This window comes from Scyliorhinus torazame, chromosome 7, assembly GCF_047496885.1.
Source record: "Scyliorhinus torazame isolate Kashiwa2021f chromosome 7, sScyTor2.1, whole genome shotgun sequence".
NCBI lineage: Eukaryota > Metazoa > Chordata > Chondrichthyes > Carcharhiniformes > Scyliorhinidae > Scyliorhinus > Scyliorhinus torazame.
The window spans coordinates 130151142-130166333 of NC_092713.1; the positions used below are offsets into that span (position 1 = coordinate 130151142).

Here is a 15192-nt window from a genome sequence, read left to right on the forward strand (position 1 = left end):
CATCAGAAGTTGAACTGCACTAATTCAAACCACAAAGGTGAATATTACAATACTTGTTTCTCTTTACACAACAGGATGTTGAATTTCGAGAGACAACTGATGATTTGAATTTCCAGGTAAGTGGATATCTCTGTACCAGTAATTGTTCAACCTTGACGTCTTACATCAGTAGCTTCAAGGGCCATATGTTCTGTGTTTTTTTAATACTTTTAGTCCAATTTTCACCATTTCACATTTCACAAAAAACATCACACCCCCACTCAATAAACACACCCTCTCCCCCCCCCCCCCCTTCCCCTTCAGGCACATCTACGTACAAAACCATCAAGACAGGGCTGAAAACTGATCTCCAGGCCCTTTCCAGCTTCAGGCAAGGCCAGAGACTATGCAGATGATTCGCAGGACCCCTCCCACACCACTCACAGATGTCCTACACCTTTTCAAACAGCCGGCTCATCTGTGACTTCGTCAGGCGGGCCCTATGCACCACCTTCAGCTGCATCATCATCCCCAGCCTCGTACACAAGATCGAGCACCCCCCCCCCCCCTCCCCCACCCGCTGGCAGCACCTCTTCCAATAACGATCCCGGGCACGATCGGGAAGGTCAGATAGTCCAGACTTCTCATTCAACCCCTCAACGCTCCCACAAACCACCCTCCCAGAAACAGATCCTTCGTCTCCCCGATTCCCTTCTCTTCCCATCCCCAGAACCTCGCATCCATCCTCCTGTGAATCCCCCTGATCGACATCACTCTTGACCCCGTTCCCAAACTAAAGTGCTGACGTAACTGCCTCCAATTCTTCAGTATGGCCACAACCACTGGATTTCCCGAATACTTCCTTGAAGTCAACAGGAGCAGCGCCGTTGCCAGCGCCTGCAACCCAGACTCCCTACATGAAACTGCCTCCATCCTTACCCACAAAGCCTCCGCCTCCCTATTCCAACCCCGTTCCTTCTCCGCATTCGCCGCCCAGTAATAATACACCAAGTTCAGGAGGCCAAGCCCACCCGATTACCGCCCCCTCTGCAGAACCACCTTCCTAACCTGGCCACCTTCGCTGTCCAGACAAACAAAGAAATTGGCCTGTCCGCCCCCTTGAAAAATATGAGACAAAAAGGCAGACAGGCACTGAAATAAAAACAAACACTGAAACAAAACAAAAATAAAACATTCACCTTCACCACCTGCGCCCAGCCCGCCAACGACAGAGGAAGATTATCAGAGAAACAAATCTGCCTTGTCCCTCCCCACCAGACTGAAAAATACAACTTCTGAAGACCTGCCCAGTCTCGAGCCACCTGCATCCCCAGATATTTTAAATGAGACGCTGCCACATGGAATGGCAACCTCCCTGCCCCAACCCCCGTCCCTGGAGAGGAAACTAGAAAATACTCACTTTCCCCCCAAGTTCAGCTTATATCCCTAAAATTACCCAAATCTTGGAGTCAAACCCATTATGGTGCCCAACGAGGAGCCAAGCTCCGAAATGTATAGTAACAAATCCTCTGCGTACAAGGACACCCTTTGCTGCACTCCCCCCCTCCCCCCACCATCACGATCCTCCTTCCACAACTCGGAGCTCCTCAGCACAATAGTCAAGGGCTCTATCGCTAATGCAGACAGAAGGGAGGGGGTCATTGGGGACCACTGCCTCATTCCCCAAATGCAACAAAAAATACCCTGAATTCATATCATTCACGCACACGCTCAAAATCGGCTCCTTATACAGCAACTTCACCCACACAAAACATAGGCCCAATCCCAAACTTCTCCAACACCGCAATCAGATAACTCCATTCCACCCGATCAAATGCCTTCTCAACACCTAATGCCACCACCACCTCCAACTCCCTTTCCTCTGCTGTAGTAAATGCCACATTCAGCAACCGCAGCACATTCGATTCCCTTAATGAATCCCATCTGATCCTGCCCAATCATCCTGGGAAGGCACACTTCCAACCTTAATGCCAGCACCGTTGCCAATATCTTGGTGTCTACATTTCGAGAAATATGGGCCTGTTTGAGTGTGACGCTAAGACCATGTTGTGTGATGAGTTTGTGGTCCCAGAACTCAGCATAAAACCATATCTCGATTGTCTGTCAACAAAACTAAAACTAATCATTAAACATCAATTTCCCTACTTGATAACTACTTGAATCGACTAAAGTGCTGTAACCATACACTCGGCCATGTTAGAGGAGGGATACACGGCAACTGTGCCCCAGCTGATATGTCAAGTTATTGACATCCATCACAGGGATTTCCAAGTGCTCTGTCAAGCAACTCATCTCACTGGAGCACAGCAGGTCATGGAAGCTCTTGCAGAACAGTACCCCAAGCGTCGGTACTCACAGGCTGCATCCATTGTGACTGCCTCTTCTTGCCGTTCTCTCTTTGTGACACTCTGTACCAGGAGCTTGGATTGGTCTACTGAGTTAGGAAAGTTTTTATCTGACTTGATCTTCCTGCCTCATGAGTGAAAATTCAGGCCCTAAGAGATAATTTATTGGCAATTTAGAATGTCATTTTAGGACACATGTCATCAAAAAACATTCCTTAAAAAGAATAATTAATTTGTATGTTCAGTCAGTATTCATATGTAATTCTATTTGCCACAATTTTTCAGCTTCATATTGCTGGTTTATTACAAATAACTATTTTTAGCCGTTCTACTCTTCATCAACTCTAATATTCAATCTGAACACAGTGTTTGCTTCACACAAGATTTTATTATGGCCAGTAGGGTTACTGCAAATTAAGAACAATTATGATCTCCTGGCTTACACAATGCTACAAAGGCCAGCCCCCTTACCTTGGTCCACGCTTGGTGCCCCACAAGTTATATGACCACTTGTCTCTCTCCATAACAGAGAGAGATATCTATGGTCCCATATGGTCTGTGGCTGTACATCAATAAAAAAAAAACACCTTCTGGAATGAGCAGATAAGGTACACTTCAAGGAAGTTCTGTGAATCTGCTTGGAAACAGAATGCCTCCTATAAAAAAGAGGGCTGTCAGAGGGATTGCCAGATTGGGGAGCGCCCTGGGAGGAGGGGCTGACCCACCACCTCCTGTAACTGTGAGACACCCCCCCCCCCCCACAACCAGGACCACTCAAAAGAAGAAAGGATTAGACTATCCAAAAGCCACCGTAGGTCCATATGAGTGTCCATGACACCAAGGCCCACCATCCAACACCACCACAGCCAGCCTGACAGGCACCAATACTAAGAGAGAAGAAGAAGCAACACCCCCAAAACCTCTCAAAGACTGAAGAAGAGTGAAGAAGGAGAACAAGATCCTTCGGACTCACAAACCACCTAGTAAGGTATTACGACTAGACGAGAAGCGGCCAACCAACTGCCAAATGGGCCCTTTCCAACTCCAAAGAATAAGGATGATTATTGGACACAACCTTCAGATCCTTCTTCTCTCCGAATATTGACCTACACACATTAGACTCTTCCACTGCGCCCCCAAGGGAGATAACCCCATCCAAAGAGCAACAGGACACCGACTATGATGCCAAGCCTGGCCTAGCCCAGTACTATCACAAAGAAAAAAGAAAGATTAAAGAACTGGCCTCAAAGACTCCCATGACACCCCAGTCCCTACACCCTCCAAGGCTAAGCTAGGTTGGTCCTGTACTGGACACGGCACCTCTCCTCCCCCAAGACTATCCAAGACACAAACCAACAACAGGACCAATTCCCCACGCCCAACAGGAGAAGAGAAGAGAAAAAAGAAACCCTCATTGACGGGACCATCCCACTAGACACACCACCTATCACCAAATAAAGGATACTCAGACAGGCATCGCACACAAGAGCTCTGACGGCAGGTAAAATAATCAAAGGGGGAGACCCAAATCAAGAAATTATACTAACACCCGGCTAAAGAGAGGCCCAACAAACCCCAGTCTTCAACAGGATAATACACAGCCTGTCTGGACCGGAAGAAGAAAAAGGCGCTGCCAAAAATTAAAATAAATCTGACTATGGGGGACCTTCCTCAAACATAACAAGGACAGAACTAACCTTACCACTCCCCCCCCCCACCCCACTCCTCCTCCCGCTCCAGCTCTGCTCATCCTCCCCCAGGGATATATTCGGATAAAGAAACTGTACATAAATCCCGCAATCAATATTCAACCTGACATGGTAAAACCTTTTCAATCAGGATAACCAACAGTGCAGGATGTCACACATGAAATATTTGCTACCCTGCAAACAGATAAATTGATAACATTAACAGAAAACATGATTATCAGGGAGTAAGGTCCAGGATAACAACTGAGGTGCGAGGTAGTCATCAGGATGAAGACCATTCCACAAGGCACACAAAGAAAGTAGACATCAAGGATAAAGTAGAGTCTGAAATGTAGAGCACTCTTCAGGATCTTCCAAGGATTCCAGCGATCAGAACACGGGCTCATTGCTTCCAAAATGCCAAATCAATTGAGCCCAGATGATCAACTACCTAGGCCCCAGCAAGGGGGTATGTCCTGGCCAGCTCAGGTGACCCCACCCATCTCGACCAATATCAGGAGCAGGATCACACAGAACCAGAGGTTGGAAGGCCACCCCAACCCCAGGCCTCAGAGATAGGTTTAAATGTGCTCCTTCAGATCTGAGCTGCTTGCCCTCCAGGTCAAGATTCCCAAAACATGGCAGCCAGTTCTCAAACTCAGCTGGGCCCTTCTCCACCACTCCACTGGAGGCACCAGGCTTGACCGGTTTCCCCTAGTCCTCATCCGCATTCCTCAGGATGGGCAACAGACCATGCAACAGGAACTCAACCATGCAGAGGTGAGCTTCCACCAAGGGAGTGCTCTCTCTGCAACAAGAACCTCCTCACACGCCGCCATCATCCTCATAACGACACCTCGCAACATTTGAAATTGAGCTTTAGCGTTCTGCGCTGCAGAGCCGAAACTATCAGACAGATCACCTTCATCGCTAGCAGCCATCATCCGTTGTTGTGCACCGTATGGTCAGGGTGAGAAACCCTTCAAAGTCAGCGGCGCCATCAAAGACAACACCCTCCAGCCTCCACAAATCAACAAGGATTAAAGCATATTGTCTCAATTCAAAAGTGCTGAAAAAGTGAACAGCAAATCTCAGCACATAGTAAAGGTCATGTCAATCAAAAAAAGGGCATAAAAAAAAAGATGGGCACAAGGATATAAACAAAGATTAAAAGATGAGCAGAGCCAGTGCTCGCCAAAACGCAGGCACTCCCGTACTCACATCACGTGATTCCCCCAAACTCCCCAAACGTTTAACACGCTCACCCACTTTTCCACTCTTTAAATAGCTCTGCAAAGCATCAATGCACTGTGCTGTTTGAAACCTTTAACAAACAAGTGCAGATTACTACTGGTGCCACCTTATTAAATCAGCTAACATATATCGATGCACAGAGGTTCTCTGAAGAAACCACATCACTACCAGTGTGGTTAAAATTTTTTAAAGTTCGCTGTTGAAGTTGAGACGACATGTGGAAACACAAAGATTTAAAGGGTGCACAGAAAAGATGATAGTTTTGGTGAATGTGGCATGTTCTATTTATAACATGGTTATTTGGGACTCAAAATAAATTCCAATGACAAGAGAAACCTTCTTGTGAAACTAATATAGCAAGATCATTCTCATTCTACAAGCTTTTCACTAGAAATCCACCTTTTTTGTCTTTAACTCATATTTATATTCATATTTATTAGAAGTGGAATAAGCAGCAACATTGAAAATTAATTATGAGATCAAGATCAGGATTTTTTAATTAAATGTATTTTATTACAAACATGTATCAAAACAGGTTACAGCAAATAAACACTCAGGAAACTTATTTCCCAACAATCAACTATACAGTCTGTACAGATTTTTTTCCCTTTTTCACCCTCCTCCTCCCCCCATCCCCCTGCAACGAACAGCCCCTCAAACACGGTCACAAACATCCCCCACCTTTTCTCAAACCCCCCTGCAGAGCCCCGCAACTCATACTTTATCTTCTCTAATCGCAGGAAGTTGTACAGGTCACCCAACCAAGCCGCTACCCCCGGCGGCCATGCCGACCGCCACTCCAGTAAAATTCGCCGCCGTGCAATCAGAGAGGCGAAGGCCACGACATCGGCCTTCTCCCTCTCCATGAGCTCCGGCTTCACTGAAACCACAAATATCGCCACCAAAGGGTCCGGGTCCATCTCTTCCTGGCTAAGACCACGAACACTCCCGCCCAGAATCTTTCCAATTTTTCACAACGCCAAAACATGTGCGCGTGATTCGCTGGCCCCCGCCCACACCTCTCACACTCATCTGCTACCCCCTGAAAGAGCCCACTCATTTTCGCCCGGGTCATATGCACCCTGCGCACCACCTTAAACTGTATCAGGCTCACCTTTGCACAAGAGGAGGTCCCGTTTACCCTACACAGTGCCTCACTCCTACTCCCCAATTGATCTCCCCTCCCAACTGCACTTCCCATTTTCAAGATCAGGGGCGTCATTCTCCGACCCCCCCCGCCGGGTTGGAGAATCGCCGGGGGCTGCTGTGAATCCCGCCCCCACTGGTTGCCGAAGTCTCCGGTACCGGATATTCGGCGGGGGCGGGAATCGGGCCGCGCCGGTTGGCGGGCCCTCCCGCTAGATTCTCCGGCTCGAATGGGCCGAAGTCCCGCCGATAAATTGCCTGTCCCGCCGGCGTGGATTAAACCACCTTTTGAACGGCGGGACAAGGCGGCGTGGGCGGGCTCCGGGGTCCTGGGGGGGGCACGGGGCGATCTGGCCCCGGGGGGTGCCCCCACGGTGGCCTGGCCCACGATTGGGGCCCACTGATCCGCGGGCGGGCCTGTGCCGTGGGGGCACTCTTTCCCTTCCGCCTCCGCCACGGTCTCCACCATGGCGGAGGCGGAAGAGACTCTCTCCACTGCGCATGCATGGGAAACTGTCAGCGGCTGCTGACGCTCCCGCGCATGCGCCGCGCGGGGATGTCATTTCCGCGCCAGCTGGCGGGGCAACAAAGGCCGTTTCCGCCAGTTGGCGGGGCGGAAATTCCTCCGGCGTCGGCCTAGCCCTTCAATGTTGGGGCTCGGCCCCCAAAGATGCGGAGCATTCCGCACCTTTGGGGTGGCGCGATGCCCGTCTGATTGGCGCCGTTTTGAGCGCCAGTCAGCGGACATCGTGCCGTTTCGGGAGAATTTCGCCCCTGGATCTTGTCCACCGATTGTACATTTACCTCTGATCTAAATCCATCTGTTTGCAAATGCATATGTCATTTAATAATAAAGGAACAGGTTATAGATGAGTAGATCCCTTAGCTAGCAACCTTCAAAAAAAACCTGGCATCTTAAAAACATCACAAATTGTATTTGTCTAAAAGACTTGCCATTTTCATGGCACATTATCTCACAGAGACTGATTGCTTGGAGATGGATGGAGCTCTGCCTTTATTGAACACAAAGGCATCTTAATTTGGAGTGCCTATTTTGTAATGTCCAATTTTGTACCCGAGTAAAACAGATTATTCCACACATGCACCAGTTTTTTTAAAAATTGTGCTTTCTGTGCATATCTGCTTGTGTTTCTAGTAATCATTTATTTTAATTATATGCATACATGAACTGTCACTTTTAATATAGTTTACCAATTGAACACATTAAGAAACCATTATTGAAAATACCCTTGCCTGCCTCAAAGGCAAACCCAAACTTCAGTTTTGTTGACAATATTAGTACTTGCCTGCAGGAACCTCGGTATAAAAAAAATCATCCTTTATCCCAGTTAGAGGTTACTGCACAAGATTAGGCACACAACATTTGAAACATAGTGAATACTGACCTTTATAGAAGCAGCAAGGAGAAAAGGGATTTTTTTTAAGGTAGCAACATGCATTTGAAAGGAGCTGAGAAAGAATGCATTCCATACTCATTGATTCATCCACCGAAGGAGATTTGCATTTAGAAATCTGAGCAATGTTAATTTTCTGTAAATAGGATTACGAGATTGTGATTTTTAAATAAATTAGTTAAATCAACCTTTATTTTCAATTCCAAAATTTGAATACTTGAAGCGTGTAAAATTAGTCTCCCAGCTGAGTGAGTAAAATATTACACGACACCAATTTTTGGAATGCACTTAGCTCTAATTGCTGTTCACGCTATTACAAAAGCTTATCTTCAGAAAGGCAACCATCAAATTTTCATTCCCCACCCCCTCCCCATCCACCCTTAAAAACCCTTAAAAAACGATGAGCTCCACTTCAAGATTAGGAATCTTGCCACTTATATTTTGTTAATGCTTCTTGTTTCTCACCAAATTAATTTATTGGATGGACACAAATCAGCGGCCCTGTAGTTTGTGTGGGAGCAGCACACTAACACACCCACTCACACACACAGTGATGTTCAAGTAGAGAATCATAGACAATGGAACTTACATTAATTAGGAAAGTGTTTGCTGGTGTACAAAAAGCGATCTTTATCGTCAAATACTGATGCATATCTATTGTGTGATGCTGAATGCCATTGTAATGTAAATGTGCTCGCTGGAGCAAAGATTAACGTGGGCCCATAGAATAGCACTGCCTACTGCATGATGTATAGAGTCACATTGTAACAGACTCAGAGAACAATGTGGAAGGAACCTGCAATGGAGCAACATCGTGTATGGCCATAACATGGTTCGCTGTACATGGTCCAGGATTACCAATAAATAGTTCAAAACATACAAATAGTTTAAACATACAAGCCTCAGGATTTCATCAATGAGACACCAAATGAACCCCTTGGTGGTCAGGGGCGCTTTTAAATCTGGCACTTAAACAATGAAGCCAGAGCAAAATCTCAAGATGTGAAAAACAAAAAGCAGCTGGAGACTTACCAGAGAGACATGCCCCGAAGAAGACAAGTTGACAAAAAGGTTGAAGCTTCACTACAGACTTGGAAGTTGAGGAATCCACCAGAATGAATGGAGGTCCATTGCAAGATCCTGAGTGATGCAATGTGAAGGCACGTTTCAGATCATAGGACAGGTGAGCAAAATTACAAAAAAAGAAGCTATACTTCATTGTAGAAGAAGCCCCATTCCAAGGGGCTCAGCAGGTTGCAGAAGCTGGAAGATGCCTGCAAGTTAAGGGAATACCTGCAGAAAAAAGAAGAGAATGAGTCAGCCCATCGCCAAAGTGCATACCAAAAATTGTAAAAGCACATGAAAATTAAAAACAAAACTGACAAGACTGAAGACAACCTGACTGAAAATACGACCTTAAAGGGGCAACAATATTTAAATGTGCAACAAATTTTTTTTAAAAACAGCCATGGATAGAAAATTAGAAGAGCCAAACTGTTTTTCGAAAAAGAAATGGCTAAACCTGATCCAAGAGTGGTAGTAAAGGAAAAAACATTTGTAATTTGTTGGAGAATTAAAAGAATACATCAGGAATCAGAAGAATTACAAGTTCACAAATGTTTATTTGTGTTTGGTTCATTTGCAGGTGAAGTACTCCACAGCCAATGAATAAATCAAAATTTGACAACATTTGGTGAAATATTAAAAGGCTTTGATTGATATTAAAAGACTGATAGATATTTAAAACTCCAAGTTGTGGACAGTGCAGATCCTAGAATTCTAGCACATTCCCTATAAAGCATTATGGGTAATCAAAGACCCCAGAGAGATAGAGTGCAACATAGGACTCCAAAGACAGGTTGACAGAAAAGACCAGAGCAAGTGAAACAATATTCAATTAACCCACAAGATGGTTGCCGACCATGTCAGTGCAACAAAATGCATAAGTCAGCGAGTTTAGTGCAGAAGAAATAAATGGATGAGAAGCAGCTGAAATGCTTAAAAATAGAGCTTATGGAAAGTTCTGACATAGCACGCAAACTGTAACAGCAGATGGAAGTGTGGAATGAGCAGATGGCTCTTAATGGAGGAAAGCTATCTGAGGTAACTCAAAAGAAGTAAAATATGCAAAAAAAGTAATGAAGCTGTTCTACAATAAAATGTTCAGATCAGAGCTGAACTGGAAGGTTTGAAGTGGTAGATTCAAGCTGAGTATATACCTTTAAAAACACACAACAAAATGAAGTCTTCAATGAACCAGGCTCTTTTGAGGTCTGACCGCACACCTTTCAGAGTGGACATAAAGGTACAAAGAGGAAATAAAGATTCTCAATTCCATAGTTGGCAAATCAAAGCGGGAATTGGGAGAAATCAACCGGATATAAATAAACAGTTGAAAGAACAGCTGATTGTCTTTCAAGATCGAATGTAAAAGGTATGCATATATTCAGCTAAATGAAGAAATAAAGACTGTCTTAAACAGCAGAATGGAGGAAAAATAGAAGAAATGCGAGAAGACCCTGCTGAATTACAGTAAGAAGCAAGATGAAGCAAGTGATCTTTGGAAAGAAAAGGTAAACCTATTGAAAGACCTTCACGTGCTACAACGATCTCTCAGATCAAAGTCTGTGCCTCTGGAAATTTACGAAGAGAAGCAGAATGAATTTAATGTCACTCTGAACATGCTGAAGAACCAGTTGGCAGAGAAGACTCAGCAATGTTCCATATTCCAGGGAGAAGCTAAAAGCGACAAGAAAAAGACAGGAGAGCTGACAAACCAACTGAATGACAACAAGGAGGCATTGAAAGGAAAAGCCATGGAACGGCCCAAAGCCGTGACAGGGTTGTAAAGCCATGAATAGCACAACTACAAAACTGAAACATGTCAAGAGTTTGGCAGAAACAGGCATGGCGAACAGTGTAACCAAAATGAAGGACAAAGCTCTGCTGCAGACATATAAAGAAACAACAGAAATAAGATCAGAAGATATAAATCCAACTTGGATAGGATTCTCAGGGGGCTTAACAGGGTAAATGCTGAGAGGTTGTTTCTGTTTGTGGGAGAGTCCAGGACCAGAGTGCATAATCAAAGAGTAAGGGGTTCGCTCATTTAAGACACAGATGAGGAGGAATTTATTTTCTCATAGGGTTGTGAATCTGTGGAATTCTTTACTGCAGAGAGCTGCAGAGACTGCATTATAAGTATGTTCAAGACAGAGATAGGCAGATTTTTAATCAGACAGGGAAACAAGGGTAATGGGGATAAGGCGGGTAAGTGGAGTTGAGGATTATATTAGAGCAGCCATGATCTCATTGAATGGTGGAGCAGACTCGATGGGCTGAGTAGCCTATTTCTGCTTCTATGTCTTATGTTCTTAATGAACCCAACAAGGAGTGATGGTACATAAAATATGCTCTTGCAAGTATAGTTGATCATAATGACTGCAACAAAAGTGAATTACATTTTGGATGCTATGGGTGGTACAGTTTAAAAATCCATCTCCTCAGGAGCTGTGAGTTTTACTAATGTCAAGCAGCTTCTTCTAAATATTTAAATCCAATTAGCATAAAACACTATTTTAACACTAATTTGAGGAATATCTACTCATATTGCAATGGAACAACCAATTAAGTTACCAATGGAAGCAGAAGTAGCTGGTACTTAGCAGTCCCACATCGTAGGAGATGAAACATTGAGACATACTGAATGCAAAGAGGCTGGATGAAGATGTCAACGGACTTCCTGTGTAATACAAGACTTCTTGCAGATAGATGGAAATATATAATGATTTTAATTCCTTTTTGTTCTGGGCCAGGGTTTAGAGAACCCCAAAGTGAATCATGGAGTTCACCTGACCCACAACTTTTAATAGATTGTGGTTATGGGGAGCACACAGGCCTACCTTACAAGTGTGATGCACCAGGGCCGGGATTCTCCTTTCCAGGGTCTAAGTCCCCACGCCGGCGGGAAAAGCGGCACCAACGACTCTGGCATCAACAGGCCCCCAAGGTCAGGAATTCTCACCTGTCTCGGGGGCTTAGTGGACAACGGAGGGGTTGGCGCCGCTCCAGCCGGCGGCGAAGGGACTGCGCGAGTTCGCGCATGCGGCAAAGGACCGGCGTGATCTCGTGCAAGCGCGGAACCACCAGCATGTTTTGGTGCATGAGCGGGGGGTTCTCGGCTTGGCGCCGGCCATGGTGGAGCCCTACAGGGTTCGGCGCGGAAGGAAGGAGAACCCCCACGGCACAGGCCCTCCCGCAGATCGGTGGGCCCTGATTGAGGGCCAGGCCACCATGGCCCCCCCCCCCCCAGGGTCGGTTCCCCTGAGGACCGCCCCAGCCGATTTACCTGCCAGGTCCCGCCATGTGCGACCATGCGTAACACACGCCGGCGTGACTGGCCAAACACTAATGGTCACTCGGCCCATTGGGGCCTGGAGAATTGCTGGGGGGGCCGCTGTCAATGGCCCCCAATCGTCATGGCGTGAACTCTGCCCCCGCCCGAAAACAGCACCGGAGAATACGGCGGGGGGTCAGAAAATCCCGCTTCAGGTTTTAATTCACTACTGTCAGCAGTCAGCACTTTGAAATCACCCAACTGATTTGGATACAGTCTCTAGTTTGCAGAGAGATCCTAATGCAGCTCCTTGTTTTGCCTGCAGCTATCCAGCTCTCAAAACGAAACTAAAAGACAGCCCAGCTCCACTCACACTCTGACATCACTGATAAACACCCATTTCTTAAAGGTACATCCACTACAGATATTTGTATAAACACCCATTTCTTAAAGGTACTCTCACATGACACTTTAGAAAAAAACTTTTGGAAGTCTTAAACTTCTTTGAACATGTAGGTGGGAGCGGAGAATGTTTTGCTGAAAGGTGCTTCTTTGATCAATTCAGGTGAGTGTCAAACTGAGCAAGGTAGCAAAATACCTCAGTTAGCATTTCATGCATGAAATTATTTAAATAAAGACTTGTATTTATTTGCATGAACTCAGGGCATCCCAAAGCTCGTAACAGCCAATTAAATACTTTAGATGTATCTTGTTGTCGTGCAGGAAATTTGCACACACAAATGCGATAATGACCAGATAAATCCATTTAAGTGACTTTAATTGAAGGATAAATATTGACCAGGACAGTGAGGAGAGCTCCTCGGCTCTTAAATATAGTTACATAGGATCTTTTATATTCAGCAGATTGGTTAAACATGGACTCTCTGCTGTCGGGATTCTCCGTTTCATCGGCAGCGCACCCACACCCGGGGATTTCCTGACGGCGTGGGGCTGGCCACAATGGGAAACCCCATTAGCCGGCTGGCGAGATGGAGAATCCAGCATTCGGCGGGGGCGCGCCGCACCAGAAAACTGTTGCGGTGGGATGGAGAATTCCGCCCCTCATTCCAGATCTCAAATGGTGCACCACTCCCTCAGTTTTGTAGGAAGTGTTAACCTTGGTTTTGCACTCAACTCTCTGGAGTTGCACTTGAACCCAAAACCTTCTGACTCCAGCAGGTGTGATACCCTGAGGCAGGGTATTACACTGACACCTTCATTTAGTTAATTAATGGAGTTTTCTCCTTAGCTGGAGTGGAATTGTTTTGCATGCACTGCAGATGATAAAACAATTGCTGAACAGCACGAGTAAACTCCTTTGCCTTTCGTACGAGGTTGAGCTTAAATCTGTGAAGAAACTTGAAAACACAGATAAACGTGAAAGGTAAACAATAACTTGGGGGAGAAAAAAACAATTTACACCACAAGTGATGCCAACCACCATTACACTTTTCTGGAATGAGTGATAGCCCTGAAGGAAGCATCATTAACAAACAATTATACTGTGCATTTTGATGAGATTAATTTGTCTTTGAATGCACACAGACAGAAATTCTGGCCCGTGCTACCACTCATTTATTTGAATTTTTAGGCAGTTCCGAAGCTGACTTTGTGCCTCAGAGCATGGGCAGGCTACAGACACAATCGTACATCATGCCAGCCAGCAGTGAAAAGGAAACCAAAAGAAGATCGGCTCAACTGTGGACTGTGCCATTCGGTCCAGTGAACTCGTTCTGCCATTTAGTAAGCTTATGGCTGATTTGTATCATGACCCCGTCTACCTGCCTTGGCTCCATTTTCCATTTGACCCAACAATCTTCTCCTGATGACTGTCTTGAAAATGTTGATTGAGGAATCTTGTAAGGGGTCCAGTTTGAGGGCTATGGTGGCAGCAGCGTTGCTAACGGCTCCAAGTAGGTGTTCAGGGAGCCCAGTGGTGCAGTCCACTGTGAAAATATGGGATCAGCTGAGGAGACATTTTAGGATGGAAGGCATGTTGGTGCTAATGCCGCTCTGATCGTGAATCATGGGTTTGAGCCGGGGGCGATGGAAAATGTATACAGGAGGTGGAGAGAAGTGGGGCTGGTCAAGGTGAGGGATATGTATTTGGAGGAAGGGTTCGCCAGTCTGGAGGATCTAAGGGAGAGGGTAGAGCTGCCGAGGGGAAGTGAGTTCAGGTATCTGCAGATTAGGGGCTTTGCGCAAAAGGTCTGGAGGGGGTTCCCTAGGTTGCCAGGATACACATTACTGGAGCGACTGCTGCTTCCGGATGTGGAAGAGGAGTGAAGAATTGGGGATATATACAAATGGTTGAGGGAGCAGGGAGGTGAGCGGGTGCTGAAGATCAAGGAGAAATGGGAAGCAGAGTTGGGAGGGGAGATCAATTGGGGAGTATGGATTGAAGCACTGCAAAGGGTAAACAGGACTTCCTCTTGTGCAAGGATGAGCCTGATACAGTTTCAGGTGGTGCACAAGGTGCACAGGACTCGGGCGAGAATGTGTGGGTCCTTTCAGTGGAGTAGCAGATGAGTGTGAGAGGTGTGGGCGGGGGTCAGCGAATCCCACGCACATGTTTTGGAGTTGCGAAAAATTGGGACGATTCTGGGCGCGAGTGTTCGCGGTCTTAGCCAGGGTAGTGGTGGAGGAGGTGGACCCGGATCCTTTGGTGACGATATTTGGGATTTCAGAGAAGCCGCAGCTCATGAAGAGGAGGAAGGTCGATGCCGTGGCCTTCGCCTCTCTGATTGCAAAGCGGCGAATTTTGCTGGAACAAAGAACAAAGAAAAGTACAGCACAGGAACAGGCCCTTCGGCCCTCCAAGCCTGCGCCAACCAGGCTGCCCGTCTAAACTAAAATGTTCTACACTTCCAGGGACCGTATCCCTCTATCCCATCCTATTCATGTATTTGTCAAGATGTCCCTTAAATGTCACTATCGTCCCTGCTTCCTCAACCTCCTCCGGAAGCGAGTTCCAGGCACCCATAACCCTCTGTGTAAAAAACTTGCCT

General features: G+C 46.1%; 1 long non-coding RNA gene across 1 annotated transcript in view; it reads right to left on the bottom strand.

Annotated features, from left to right (window-relative positions):
• The window catches only part of LOC140427323 (uncharacterized), a 140282-nt gene that overhangs the window by 89386 nt on the left and 35704 nt on the right, over positions 1–15192 (bottom strand). Inside the window, exon 2 of the long non-coding RNA XR_011948470.1 lies at positions 8881–9141. This is a non-coding gene — a long non-coding RNA (uncharacterized lncRNA). The remainder of the gene's footprint in view (positions 1–8880; positions 9142–15192) is intronic.